We start from the raw sequence: 14,831 nt of genomic DNA, 5'->3' as shown, positions 1-14,831 counted from the left end.
ACTGAGGACTGAGGATTGAGGATTGAGAATTGAGGGTTGAGGATTGAGGATTGAAGATTGAGGATTGTGTACTCTGGATTGAAGAATGAGGATTGAGGATTGAGGATTGGGGGTTGAGGATTGAAGATTGGGGATTGAGAAATGAAGATTGAGGATCTGGGACAGAGGATTGAAGATTGAGTATTGAGGATTGAGTATTGAGGATGAGGCCTGAGGGTTGAGGATCGAGGATTGAGGACTGAGGACTGAGGATTGAGGATTGAGGATAGAGGATTGAGGATTGAAGATTGAGTATTGATGATTGAAGATTGAGCATTGAGTATTGAGGGTTGAGGGTTGAGGACGGGGACTGACGGTTGAGGATTGAGGTTTGAGTATTGAGGATTGAGGATTGAGGATTGCAGGTTGAGGATTGGGTATTGAGGATTGAAGAATGAGGATTGAGGTTTGAGGACTGAGGACTGAGGATTGAGGATTGAGGATTGAGAATTGAGGATGGAGGATTGAGGATTGAAGATTGAGTATTCAGGATTCAGAATTGAGGATTGAGGACAGAGGATTGAGGATTGAAGATTGAGTATTGAGGATTGAAGATTGAGGACTGAGGATTGAAGATTGAGGTTTGAGGATTGAGGATTGAGAATTGAGCATTGAGGATTTAGGATTGAAGATTGAGGATTGGGTATTGAAGATTGAGGATTGAGGATTGAAGATTGAGTATTCAGGATTCAGAATTGAGGTTTGAGGACTGAGGATTGAGGATTGAAGATTGAGTATTGAGGATTGAAGATTGAGGACTGAGGATTGAAGATTGATGTTTGAGGATTGAGGATTGAGAATTGAGCATTGAGGATTGAGGATTGAAGATTGAGGATTGGGTATTGAGGATTGAAGAATGAGGAATGAGGTTTGATGACTGAGGACTGAGGATTGAGGCTTGAGAATTGAGGATTGAGTATTGAGGATTGAAGATTGAGGATTGGTACTGAGGATTGAAGAATGAGGATTGAGGATTGAGGATTGAGGTTTGAGGATTGAAGATTGAGGATTGAGTATTGAGGATTGAGGAATGAAGTTTGAGGATTGATGATTAAGGATTGAGGGTTGAGGATTGAAGATTGAGGATTGAGGATTGAAGATTGAGTATTCAGGATTCAGAATTGAGGTGTGAGGACTGAGGATTGAGGATTGAAGATTGAGTATTGAGGATAGAAGATTGAGGACTGAGGATTGAAGATTGAGGTTTGAGGATTGAGGATTCAGAATTGAGCATTGAGGATTGAGGATTGAAGATTGAGGATTGGGTATTGATGATTGAAGAATGAGGATTGAGGATTGAGTATTGAGGATTGAGGATTGAAGATTGATGCCAGAGTATTGAGGGCTGAGGATTGAGGATTGAAGATTGAGTATTGAGGATTGAAGATTGAGGATTGGGTACTGAGGATTGAAGAATGAGGATTGAAGATTGAGTATTGAGGATTGAAGATTGAGGACTGAGGATTGAAGATTGAGGTTTGAGGATTGAGGATTGAGAATTGAGGATTAAGGATTGAGGATTGAGGATTGAGGATTGAAGATTGAGTATTGAGGATTGAAGATTGAGGATCGAGGATTGAGGGTTGTGGATTGAGGACGAGGACTGAGGGTTGAGTATTGATGTTTCAGGTCTGAGGATTGAGGATTGAGGATTGAAAATTGAGGATTGAGGATCGAGGGTTGAAGATTGAGGATTGGGTATTGTGGATTGAAGAATGAGGATTGAGGATTGAGGATTGAGGATTGAGGATTGAAGATTGAGCCTTGAGGATTGAAGATTGAGGATTGAGGATTGTGGGTTGAAGATTGAGGAATGAGGATTGAGGATTGAGGATTGAGGATTGACGCTTGAGGATTGAGGATTGAGGATGGAGGATTGAAGAGAGAGGACTGAGTGTTGAGGATTGAGAGTTGAGAGTTGGTGTTTGAGGATTGAGATTTGATTACTGAATATTGTGGATTGAGAATTGAACCATGAGAATTCAGAATATACTGCTGAGTATTGAGAATTGAGGAATGATGATTGAGGATTGTGTGTTGAATATTGAGGATTGAGGATTGAGGACTGAGGATTGAGGATTGAGGATTGAATATTGAGTATTGATGTTTGAAGATTGAGGATTGAGGATTGAGGATTGAGAATTGAGAATTGAAGATTGAGTATCGAGAATATAAGATTGACTATTGAGTATTGAGTGTTGAGGATTGATGATTGAAGGTTGAGTATTGAGGATTGAAGATTGAGGATTGAGGATTGAGGATTGAGGATGCGGTCTGAGCATTGAGGATTGAGGTTTGAGAACTGAGGACTGAGGATTGAGGATTGAGAATTGAGGATTGAGGATTGAGGATTGAAGATTGAGGATTAGGTATTGAGGATTGAAGAATGAGCATTGAGGATTGAGGATTGAGTATTGAGTATTGAAGATTGAGTATCGAGGATATAAGATTGACGATTGAGTATTGAGTGTTGAGGATTGAGGATTGAAGATTGAGTATTGAGGATTGAAGATTGAGGATCGTGGATTGAGGGTTGTGGATTGAGGATGAGGCCTCAGGCTTGAGGATTGAGGGTTGAGGTCTGAGGACTGAGGATTGAGGATTGAGAATTGAGGATTGAGGATTGAAGATTGAGGATTGGATATTGGGGATTGAAGAATGAGGATTGAGGATTGAGGATTGAGGATTGAGGGTTGAGGATTGAAGATTGAGCATTCAGGATTGGAGATTGACGATTGAGGATTGAGGGACGAGGATTGAGGATTGAGGACTGAATATTGAGTATTGAGGATTGAAGATTGAGGATTTGGTACTGAGGATTGAAGAATGAGGATTGAGGATTGGAGATTGAGTATTGAGGATTGAAGATTGAGGATTGAGGATTGAGTATTGAGTATTGAGGAATGAAGTTTGAGGATTGAGGATTAAGGATTAAGGACTGAGGATTGAGGATTGAAGATTGAGTATTGAGGATTGAAGATTGAGGACTGAGGATTGGGTATTGAGGATTGAAGAATGAGGATTGAGGATAGAGGATTGACGATTGAGGATTGAGGATTGAGGATTGAGGATTGAGGATTGAAGATTGAGTATTGAGGATTGAAGATTGAGGATCGAGGATTGAGGGTTGTGGATTGAGGACGAGGACTGAGGGTTGAGTATTGATGTTTCAGGTCTGAGGATTGAGGATTGAGGATTGAAAATTGAGGATTGAGGATCGAGGATTGGAGATTGACGATTGAGGATTGAGGGTCGATGATTGAGGATTGAGGACTGAATATTGAGTATTGAGGATTGAAGGTTGAGGATTGAGGATTGAGGATTGAGGGTTGAGGATTGAAGATTCAGGATTGGGGACTTAATGTTGAGGGTTGAGTGATGAGGATTGATGCTTGCGGATAGAGATTTGAAGATTGCAGGTCGAGTATTGAGCATTGAATCATCTGAATTGAGGATATTCTATTGTGGATTGAGGATTGACAACTGATTGTTGAGGACTGAAGGCTGAACATTGTGGATTCAGGATTGAGGATTCAGGATTGAGGTTTGAGGACTGAGGATCGAGGATTGAGGGTTGTGGATTGAGGACGAGGACTGAGGGTTGAGTATTGATGTTTGAGGCCTGAGGATTGAGGATTGAGGATTGAGAATTGAGGATTGAGTATTGAGGATTGAAGATTGAGGATTGGGTGTTGAGTATCGAAGAATGAGGATTGAGGATTGATGATTGAGGATTGTGTGTTGAATATTGAGGATTGAGGATTGAGGAGTGAGGATTGAGGATTGAGGATTGAATATTGAGTATTGATGTTTGAAGATTGAGGATTGAGGATTGAGGATTGAGAATTGAGAATTGAAGATGAGGACTGAGGGTTGACGATTGAGGTTTGAGGAATGGGGATTGAGGATTGAGGATTGAGGATTGAGGATTAGGTATTGAGGATTGAAGAATGAGCATTGAGGATTGAGGATTGAGTATTGAGTATTGAAGATTGAGTATCGAGAATATAAGGTTGACGATTGAGTATTGAGTGTTGAGGATTGAGGATTGAAGATTGAGTATTGAGGATTGAAGATTGAGGATTGAGGATTGAGGATTGAGGATGCGGTCTGAGGATTGAGGATTGAGGTTTCAGAACTGAGGACTGAGGATTGAGGATTGAGAATTGAGGATTGAGGATTGAGGATTGAAGATTGAGGATTAGGTATTGAGGATTGAAGAATGAGCATTGAGGATTGAGGATTGAGTATTGAGTATTGAAGATTGAGTATCGAGGATATAAGATTGACGATTGAGTATTGAGTGTTGAGGATTGAGGATTGAAGATTGAGTATTGAGGATTGAAGATTGAGGATCGTGGATTGAGGGTTGTGGGTTGAGGACGAGGACTGAGGTTTGAGTATTGATGTTTGAGGTCTGAGGATTGTGGATTGAGGATTGAGGATTGAGAATTGAGGATTGAGGATTGACGATTGAAGATTGAGGATCGGGTGTTGAGGATTGAAGAATGAGGATTGAGGATTGATGATTGAGGATTGAGGATTGAGGATTGAAGATTGGACCTGAGGATTGAAGATTGAGGATTGAGGATTGAGAATTGAAGATTGAGGATCTGGGACAGAGGATTGAAGATTGAGTATTGAGGATTGAGGGTTGAGGATGAGGCCTCAGGCTTGAGGATTGAGGGTTGAGGACTGAGGACTGAGGGTTGAGGATTGAGAATTGAGGATTGAGAATTGAGGATTGAAGACTGAGGATTGGATATTGGGGATTGAAGAATGAGGATTGAGGATTGAGGATTGAGGATTGAGGGTTGAGGATTGAAGATTGAGTATTCAGGATTGGAGATTGACGATTGAGGATTGAGGGTCGAGGATTGAGGATTGAGGACTGAATATTGAGTATTGAGGATTGAAGATTGAGGATTGGGTACTGAGGATTGAAGAATGAGGATTGAGGATTGGAGATTGAGTATTGAGGATTGAAGATTGAGGATTGAGGATTGAGTATTGAGTATTGAGGAATGAAGTTTGAGGATTGAGGATTAAGGATTGAGGATTGAGGATTGAGGATTGAAGATTGAGTATTGATGATTGAAGATTGAGCATTGAGGATTGAGGGTTGAAGGTTGAGGACGGGGACTGACGGTTGAGGATTGAGGATTGAGGATTGAGGATTGAGGATTGTGGATTGCAGATTGAGGATTGGGTATTGAGGATTGAAGAATGAGGATTGAAGACTGAGGACTGAGGATTGAGGATTGAGGATTGAGAATTGAGGATTGAGGATTCAGGATTGAAGATTGAGTATTCAGGATTCAGAATTGAGGTTTGAGGACTGAGAATTGAGGATTGAAAATTGAGTATTGAGGATTGAAGATTGAGGACTGAGGATTGAAGGTTGAGGTTTGAGGATTGAGGATTGAGAATTGAGCATTGAGGATTGAGGATTGAAGATTGAGGATTGGGTATTGAAGATTGAGGATTGAGGATTGAGGATTGAAGATTGATGCTAGAGTATTGAGGGCTGAGGGTTGAGGATTGAGGATTGAGTATTGAGGATTGAGGGTTGAGGATTGAGGATTGAGTATTGAGGATTGTGGATTGAGGATGAGGGCTGTGGTTTGAGGATTGAGGTTTGAGGACTGAGGACTGAGGATTGATGATTGAGAATTGAGGATTGAGGATTGAGGATTGAACATTGAGTATTCAGGACTGAATATTGAGGACTGAGGATTGAGGATTGAGGATTGAGGATTGAGGACTGAAGATTGAATATCGATGATTGAAGATTGAGGATTGAGAATTGAGGGTTGTGGATTGAGGACGAGGACTGAGGATTCAGTATTGATGTTTGGGGACCGAGGATTGAGGATTGAGGATTGAGAATTGAGGATTGAGGATTGAGGATTGAAGATTGAGGATTGGGTATTGAGTATTGAAGGATTAGGATTGAGGTTTGAGGACTGAGGACTGAGGATTGAGGATTGAGAATTGAGGGTTGAGGATTGAGGATTGAAGATTGAGGATTGTGTACTCTGGATTGAAGAATGAGGATTGAGGATTGAGGATTGGGGGTTGAGGATTGAAGATTGGGGATTGAGAAATGAAGATTGAGGATCTGGGACAGAGGATTGAAGATTGAGTATTGAGGATTGAGTATTGAGGATGAGGCCTGAGGGTTGAGGATCGAGGATTGAGGACTGAGGACTGAGGATTGAGGATTGAGAATTGAGGATTGAGGATTGAGGATTGAAGATTGAGGATTGGGTATTGAGGATTGAAGAATGAGAATTGAGGATTGAGGATTGAGGATTGAGGGTTGAGGATTGAAGATTGAGTATTCAGGATTGGAGATTGACGATTGAGGATTGAGGATTCGGGATTGAGGTTTGAGGACTGAGGATTGAGGGTTGAGGATTGAGGATTGAGGATTGACGCTTGAGGATTGAGGATTGAGGATGGAGGATTGAAGAGAGAGGACTGAGTGTTGAGGATTGAGAGTTGAGAATTGGTGTTTGAGGATTGAGATTTGATTACTGAATATTGTGGATTGAGTATTGAACCATGAGAATTCAGAATATAATGCTGAGTATTGAGAATTGAGGATTGATGATTGAGGATTGTGAGATGAATATTGAGGATTGAGGATTGAGGAATGGGGATTGAGGATTGAGGATTGAGGTTTGAGTATTGAAGATTGAGTACTCATGACTGAGGATTGAGGATTGAGGATTGAGGATTGAGGATTGAGGATTGAGGATTGAGGATTGATGATTGAGTATTGGGGATTGAAGATTGAGGATTGAGGATTGAGGATTGAGGATGCGGTCTGAGGGGTGAGGATTGAGGTTTGAGAACTGAGGACTGAGGATTGAGGATTGAGAATTGAGGATTGAGGATTGAGGATTGAAGATTGAGGATTAGATATTGAGGATTGAAGAATGAGCATTGAGGATTGAGGATTGAGTATTGAGTATTGAAGATTGAGTATCGAGGATATAAGATTGACGATTGAGTATTGAGTGTTGTGGATTGAGGATTGAAGATTGAGTATTGAGGATTGAAGGTTGAGGATCGAGGATTGAGTGTTGTGGATTGAGGACGAGGACTGAGGTAAGAGTATTGATGTTTGAGGTCTGAGGATTGAGTATTGAGGATTGAGAATTGAGGATTGAGGATTGACGATTGAAGATTGAGGATTGGGAATTGAGGATTGAAGAATGAGGATTGAGGATTGAGGACTGAGGATTGAGGATTGAAGATTGAGACTTGAGGATTGAAGATTGAGGATTGAGGATTGAGAATTGAAGATTGAGGATCTGGGACAGAGGATTGAAGATTGAGTATTGAGGATTGAGGATTGAGGATGAGGCCTCAGGCTTGAGGATTGAGGGTTGAGGACTGAGGACTGAGGATTGAGGATTGAGAATTGAGGATTGAGAATTGAGGATTGAAGATTGAGGATTGGATATTGGGGATTGAAGAATGAGGATTGAGGATTGAGGATTGAGGATTGAGGGTTGAGGATTGAAGATTAAGTATTCAGGATTGCAGATTGACGATTGAGGATTGAGGGTCGAGGATTGAGGTTTGAGGACTGGATATTGAGTATTGAGGGTTGAAGATTGAGGATTGGGTACTGAGGATTGAAGAATGAGGATTGAGGATTGAAGATTGAGTATTGAGTATTGAAGATTGAGGATTGAGGATTGAGTATTGAGGATTGAGGAATGAAGTTTGAGGATTGAGGATTAAGGATTGAGGATAGAGGATTGAGGATTGAAGATTGAGTATTGATGATTGAAGATTGAGCATTGAGTATTGAGGGTTGAGGGTTGAGGACGGGGACTGACGGTTGAGGATTGTGGTTTGAGTATTGAGGATTGAGGATTGAGGATTGCAGGTTGAGGATTGGGTATTGAGGATTGAAGAATGAGGATTGAGGTTTGAGGACTGAGGACTGAGGATTGAGGATTGAGGATTGAGAATTGAGGATGGAGGATTGAGGATTGAAGATTGAGTATTCAGGATTCAGAATTGAGGATTGAGGACAGAGGATTGAGGATTGAAGATTGAGTATTGAGGATTGAAGATTGAGGACTGAGGATTGAAGATTGAGGTTTGAGGATTGAGGATTGAGAATTGAGCATTGAGGATTTAGGATTGAAGATTGAGGATTGGGTATTGAAGATTGAGGATTGAGGATTGAAGATTGAGTATTCAGGATTCAGAATTGAGGTTTGAGGACTGAGGATTGAGGATTGAAGATTGAGTATTGAGGATTGAAGATTGAGGACTGAGGATTGAAGATTGATGTTTGAGGATTGAGGATTGAGAATTGAGCATTGAGGATTGAGGATCGAAGATTGAGGATTGGGTATTGAGGATTGAAGAATGAGGAATGAGGTTTGATGACTGAGGACTGAGGATTGAGGCTTGAGAATTGAGGATTGAGTATTGAGGATTGAAGATTGAGGATTGGGTACTGAGGATTGAAGAATGAGGATTGAGGATTGAGGATTGAGGTTTGAGGATTGAAGATTGAGGATTGAGTATTGAGGATTGAGGAATGAAGTTTGAGGATTGATGATTAAGGATTGAGGGTTGAGGATTGAAGATTGAGGATTGAGGATTGAAGATTGAGTATTCAGGATTCAGAATTGAGGTGTGAGGACTGAGGATTGAGGATTGAAGATTGAGTATTGAGGATTGAAGATTGAGGACTGAGGATTGAAGATTGAGGTTTGAGGATTGAGGATTCAGAATTGAGCATTGAGGATTGAGGATTGAAGATTGAGGATTGGGTATTGATGATTGAAGAATGAGGATTGAGGATTGAGGATTGAGGATTGAGGATTGAAGATTGATGCCAGAGTATTGAGGGCTGAGGATTGAGGATTGAAGATTGAGTATTGAGGATTGAAGATTGAGGATTGGGTACTGAGGATTGAAGAATGAGGATTGAAGATTGAGTATTGAGGATTGAAGATTGAGGACTGAGGATTGAAGATTGAGGTTTGAGGATTGAGGATTGAGAATTGAGGATTAAGGATTGAGGATTGAGGATTGAGGATTGAAGATTGAGTATTGAGGATTGAAGATTGAGGATCGAGGATTGAGGGTTGTGGATTGAGGACGAGGACTGAGGGTTGAGTATTGATGTTTCAGGTCTGAGGATTGAGGATTGAGGATTGAAAATTGAGGATTGAGGATCGAGGGTTGAAGATTGAGGATTGGGTATTGTGGATTGAAGAATGAGGATTGAGGATTGAGGATTGAGGATTGAGGATTGAAGATTGAGCCTTGAGGATTGAAGATTGAGGATTGAGGATTGTGGGTTGAAGATTGAGGAATGAGGATTGAGGATTGAGGATTGAGGATTGACGCTTGAGGATTGAGGATTGAGGATGGAGGATTGAAGAGAGAGGACTGAGTGTTGAGGATTGAGAGTTGAGAGTTGGTGTTTGAGGATTGAGATTTGATTACTGAATATTGTGGATTGAGAATTGAACCATGAGAATTCAGAATATACTGCTGAGTATTGAGAATTGAGGAATGATGATTGAGGATTGTGTGTTGAATATTGAGGATTGAGGATTGAGGACTGAGGATTGAGGATTGAGGATTGAATATTGAGTATTGATGTTTGAAGATTGAGGATTGAGGATTGAGGATTGAGAATTGAGAATTGAAGATTGAGTATCGAGAATATAAGATTGACGATTGAGTATTGAGTGTTGAGGATTGATGATTGAAGGTTGAGTATTGAGGATTGAAGATTGAGGATTGAGGATTGAGGATTGAGGATGCGGTCTGAGCATTGAGGATTGAGGTTTGAGAACTGAGGACTGAGGATTGAGGATTGAGAATTGAGGATTGAGGATTGAGGATTGAAGATTGAGGATTAGGTATTGAGGATTGAAGAATGAGCATTGAGGATTGAGGATTGAGTATTGAGTATTGAAGATTGAGTATCGAGGATATAAGATTGACGATTGAGTATTGAGTGTTGAGGATTGAGGATTGAAGATTGAGTATTGAGGATTGAAGATTGAGGATCGTGGATTGAGGGTTGTGGATTGAGGATGAGGCCTCAGGCTTGAGGATTGAGGGTTGAGGTCTGAGGACTGAGGATTGAGGATTGAGAATTGAGGATTGAGGATTGAAGATTGAGGATTGGATATTGGGGATTGAAGAATGAGGATTGAGGATTGAGGATTGAGGATTGAGGGTTGAGGATTGAAGATTGAGTATTCAGGATTGGAGATTGACGATTGAGGATTGAGGGACGAGGATTGAGGATTGAGGACTGAATATTGAGTATTGAGGATTGAAGATTGAGGATTGGGTACTGAGGATTGAAGAATGAGGATTGAGGATTGGAGATTGAGTATTGAGGATTGAAGATTGAGGATTGAGGATTGAGTATTGAGTATTGAGGAATGAAGTTTGAGGATTGAGGATTAAGGATTAAGGATTGAGGATTGAGGATTGAAGATTGAGTATTGAGGATTGAAGATTGAGGACTGAGGATTGGGTATTGAGGATTGAAGAATGAGGATTGAGGATAGAGGATTGACGATTGAGGATTGAGGATTGAGGATTGAGGATTGAGGATTGAAGATTGAGTATTGAGGATTGAAGATTGAGGATCGAGGATTGAGGGTTGTGGATTGAGGACGAGGACTGAGGGTTGAGTATTGATGTTTCAGGTCTGAGGATTGAGGATTGAGGATTGAAAATTGAGGATTGAGGATCGAGGATTGGAGATTGACGATTGAGGATTGAGGGTCGATGATTGAGGATTGAGGACTGAATATTGAGTATTGAGGATTGAAGGTTGAGGATTGAGGATTGAGGATTGAGGGTTGAGGATTGAAGATTCAGGATTGGGGACTTAATGTTGAGGGTTGAGTGATGAGGATTGATGCTTGCGGATAGAGATTTGAAGATTGCAGGTCGAGTATTGAGCATTGAATCATCTGAATTGAGGATATTCTATTGTGGATTGAGGATTGACAACTGATTGTTGAGGACTGAAGGCTGAACATTGTGGATTCAGGATTGAGGATTCAGGATTGAGGTTTGAGGACTGAGGATCGAGGATTGAGGGTTGTGGATTGAGGACGAGGACTGAGGGTTGAGTATTGATGTTTGAGGCCTGAGGATTGAGGATTGAGGATTGAGAATTGAGGATTGAGTATTGAGGATTGAAGATTGAGGATTGGGTGTTGAGTATCGAAGAATGAGGATTGAGGATTGATGATTGAGGATTGTGTGTTGAATATTGAGGATTGAGGATTGAGGAGTGAGGATTGAGGATTGAGGATTGAATATTGAGTATTGATGTTTGAAGATTGAGGATTGAGGATTGAGGATTGAGAATTGAGAATTGAAGATGAGGACTGAGGGTTGACGATTGAGGTTTGAGGAATGAGGATTGAGGATTGAGGATTGAGGATTGAGGATTAGGTATTGAGGATTGAAGAATGAGCATTGAGGATTGAGGATTGAGTATTGAGTATTGAAGATTGAGTATCGAGAATATAAGGTTGACGATTGAGTATTGAGTGTTGAGGATTGAGGATTGAAGATTGAGTATTGAGGATTGAAGATTGAGGATTGAGGATTGAGGATTGAGGATGCGGTCTGAGGATTGAGGATTGAGGTTTCAGAACTGAGGACTGAGGATTGAGGATTGAGAATTGAGGATTGAGGATTGAGGATTGAAGATTGAGGATTAGGTATTGAGGATTGAAGAATGAGCATTGAGGATTGAGGATTGAGTATTGAGTATTGAAGATTGAGTATCGAGGATATAAGATTGACGATTGAGTATTGAGTGTTGAGGATTGAGGATTGAAGATTGAGTATTGAGGATTGAAGATTGAGGATCGTGGATTGAGGGTTGTGGGTTGAGGACGAGGACTGAGGTTTGAGTATTGATGTTTGAGGTCTGAGGATTGTGGATTGAGGATTGAGGATTGAGAATTGAGGATTGAGGATTGACGATTGAAGATTGAGGATCGGGTGTTGAGGATTGAAGAATGAGGATTGAGGATTGAGGATTGAGGATTGAAGATTGAGGATTGGGTACTGAGGATTGAAGAATGAGGATTGAAGATTGAGTATTGAGGATTGAAGATTGAGGACTGAGGATTGAAGATTGAGGTTTGAGGATTGAGGATTGAGAATTGAGGATTAAGGATTGAGGATTGAGGATTGAGGATTGAAGATTGAGCCTTGAGGATTGAAGATTGAGGATTGAGGATTGTGGGTTGAAGATTGAGGAATGAGGATTGAGGATTGAGGATTGAGGATTGACGCTTGAGGATTGAGGATTGAGGATGGAGGATTGAAGAGAGAGGACTGAGTGTTGAGGATTGAGAGTTGAGAGTTGGTGTTTGAGGATTGAGATTTGATTACTGAATATTGTGGATTGAGAATTGAACCATGAGAATTCAGAATATACTGCTGAGTATTGAGAATTGAGGAATGATGATTGAGGATTGTGTGTTGAATATTGAGGATTGAGGATTGAGGACTGAGGATTGAGGATTGAGGATTGAATATTGAGTATTGATGTTTGAAGATTGAGGATTGAGGATTGAGGATTGAGAATTGAGAATTGAAGATTGAGTATCGAGAATATAAGATTGACGATTGAGTATTGAGTGTTGAGGATTGATGATTGAAGGTTGAGTATTGAGGATTGAAGATTGAGGATTGAGGATTGAGGATTGAGGATGCGGTCTGAGCATTGAGGATTGAGGTTTGAGAACTGAGGACTGAGGATTGAGGATTGAGAATTGAGGATTGAGGATTGAGGATTGAAGATTGAGGATTAGGTATTGAGGATTGAAGAATGAGCATTGAGGATTGAGGATTGAGTATTGAGTATTGAAGATTGAGTATCGAGGATATAAGATTGACGATTGAGTATTGAGTGTTGAGGATTGAGGATTGAAGATTGAGTATTGAGGATTGAAGATTGAGGATCGTGGATTGAGGGTTGTGGATTGAGGATGAGGCCTCAGGCTTGAGGATTGAGGGTTGAGGTCTGAGGACTGAGGATTGAGGATTGAGAATTGAGGATTGAGGATTGAAGATTGAGGATTGGATATTGGGGATTGAAGAATGAGGATTGAGGATTGAGGATTGAGGATTGAGGGTTGAGGATTGAAGATTGAGTATTCAGGATTGGAGATTGACGATTGAGGATTGAGGGACGAGGATTGAGGATTGAGGACTGAATATTGAGTATTGAGGATTGAAGATTGAGGATTGGGTACTGAGGATTGAAGAATGAGGATTGAGGATTGGAGATTGAGTATTGAGGATTGAAGATTGAGGATTGAGGATTGAGTATTGAGTATTGAGGAATGAAGTTTGAGGATTGAGGATTAAGGATTAAGGATTGAGGATTGAGGATTGAAGATTGAGTATTGAGGATTGAAGATTGAGGACTGAGGATTGGGTATTGAGGATTGAAGAATGAGGATTGAGGATAGAGGATTGACGATTGAGGATTGAGGATTGAGGATTGAGGATTGAGGATTGAAGATTGAGTATTGAGGATTGAAGATTGAGGATCGAGGATTGAGGGTTGTGGATTGAGGACGAGGACTGAGGGTTGAGTATTGATGTTTCAGGTCTGAGGATTGAGGATTGAGGATTGAAAATTGAGGATTGAGGATCGAGGATTGGAGATTGACGATTGAGGATTGAGGGTCGATGATTGAGGATTGAGGACTGAATATTGAGTATTGAGGATTGAAGGTTGAGGATTGAGGATTGAGGATTGAGGGTTGAGGATTGAAGATTCAGGATTGGGGACTTAATGTTGAGGGTTGAGTGATGAGGATTGATGCTTGCGGATAGAGATTTGAAGATTGCAGGTCGAGTATTGAGCATTGAATCATCTGAATTGAGGATATTCTATTGTGGATTGAGGATTGACAACTGATTGTTGAGGACTGAAGGCTGAACATTGTGGATTCAGGATTGAGGATTCAGGATTGAGGTTTGAGGACTGAGGATCGAGGATTGAGGGTTGTGGATTGAGGACGAGGACTGAGGGTTGAGTATTGATGTTTGAGGCCTGAGGATTGAGGATTGAGGATTGAGAATTGAGGATTGAGTATTGAGGATTGAAGATTGAGGATTGGGTGTTGAGTATCGAAGAATGAGGATTGAGGATTGATGATTGAGGATTGTGTGTTGAATATTGAGGATTGAGGATTGAGGAGTGAGGATTGAGGATTGAGGATTGAATATTGAGTATTGATGTTTGAAGATTGAGGATTGAGGATTGAGGATTGAGAATTGAGAATTGAAGATGAGGACTGAGGGTTGACGATTGAGGTTTGAGGAATGAGGATTGAGGATTGAGGATTGAGGATTGAGGATTAGGTATTGAGGATTGAAGAATGAGCATTGAGGATTGAGGATTGAGTATTGAGTATTGAAGATTGAGTATCGAGAATATAAGGTTGACGATTGAGTATTGAGTGTTGAGGATTGAGGATTGAAGATTGAGTATTGAGGATTGAAGATTGAGGATTGAGGATTGAGGATTGAGGATGCGGTCTGAGGATTGAGGATTGAGGTTTCAGAACTGAGGACTGAGGATTGAGGATTGAGAATTGAGGATTGAGGATTGAGGATTGAAGATTGAGGATTAGGTATTGAGGATTGAAGAATGAGCATTGAGGATTGAGGATTGAGTATTGAGTATTGAAGATTGAGTATCGAGGATATAAGATTGACGATTGAGTATTGAGTGTTGA

The sequence above is a fragment of the Calliopsis andreniformis genome, unplaced genomic scaffold (genome assembly GCF_051401765.1).
Source record: "Calliopsis andreniformis isolate RMS-2024a unplaced genomic scaffold, iyCalAndr_principal scaffold0031, whole genome shotgun sequence".
Taxonomy (NCBI): Eukaryota; Metazoa; Arthropoda; class Insecta; order Hymenoptera; family Andrenidae; genus Calliopsis; species Calliopsis andreniformis.
This window is presented reverse-complemented; position numbering follows the sequence as displayed.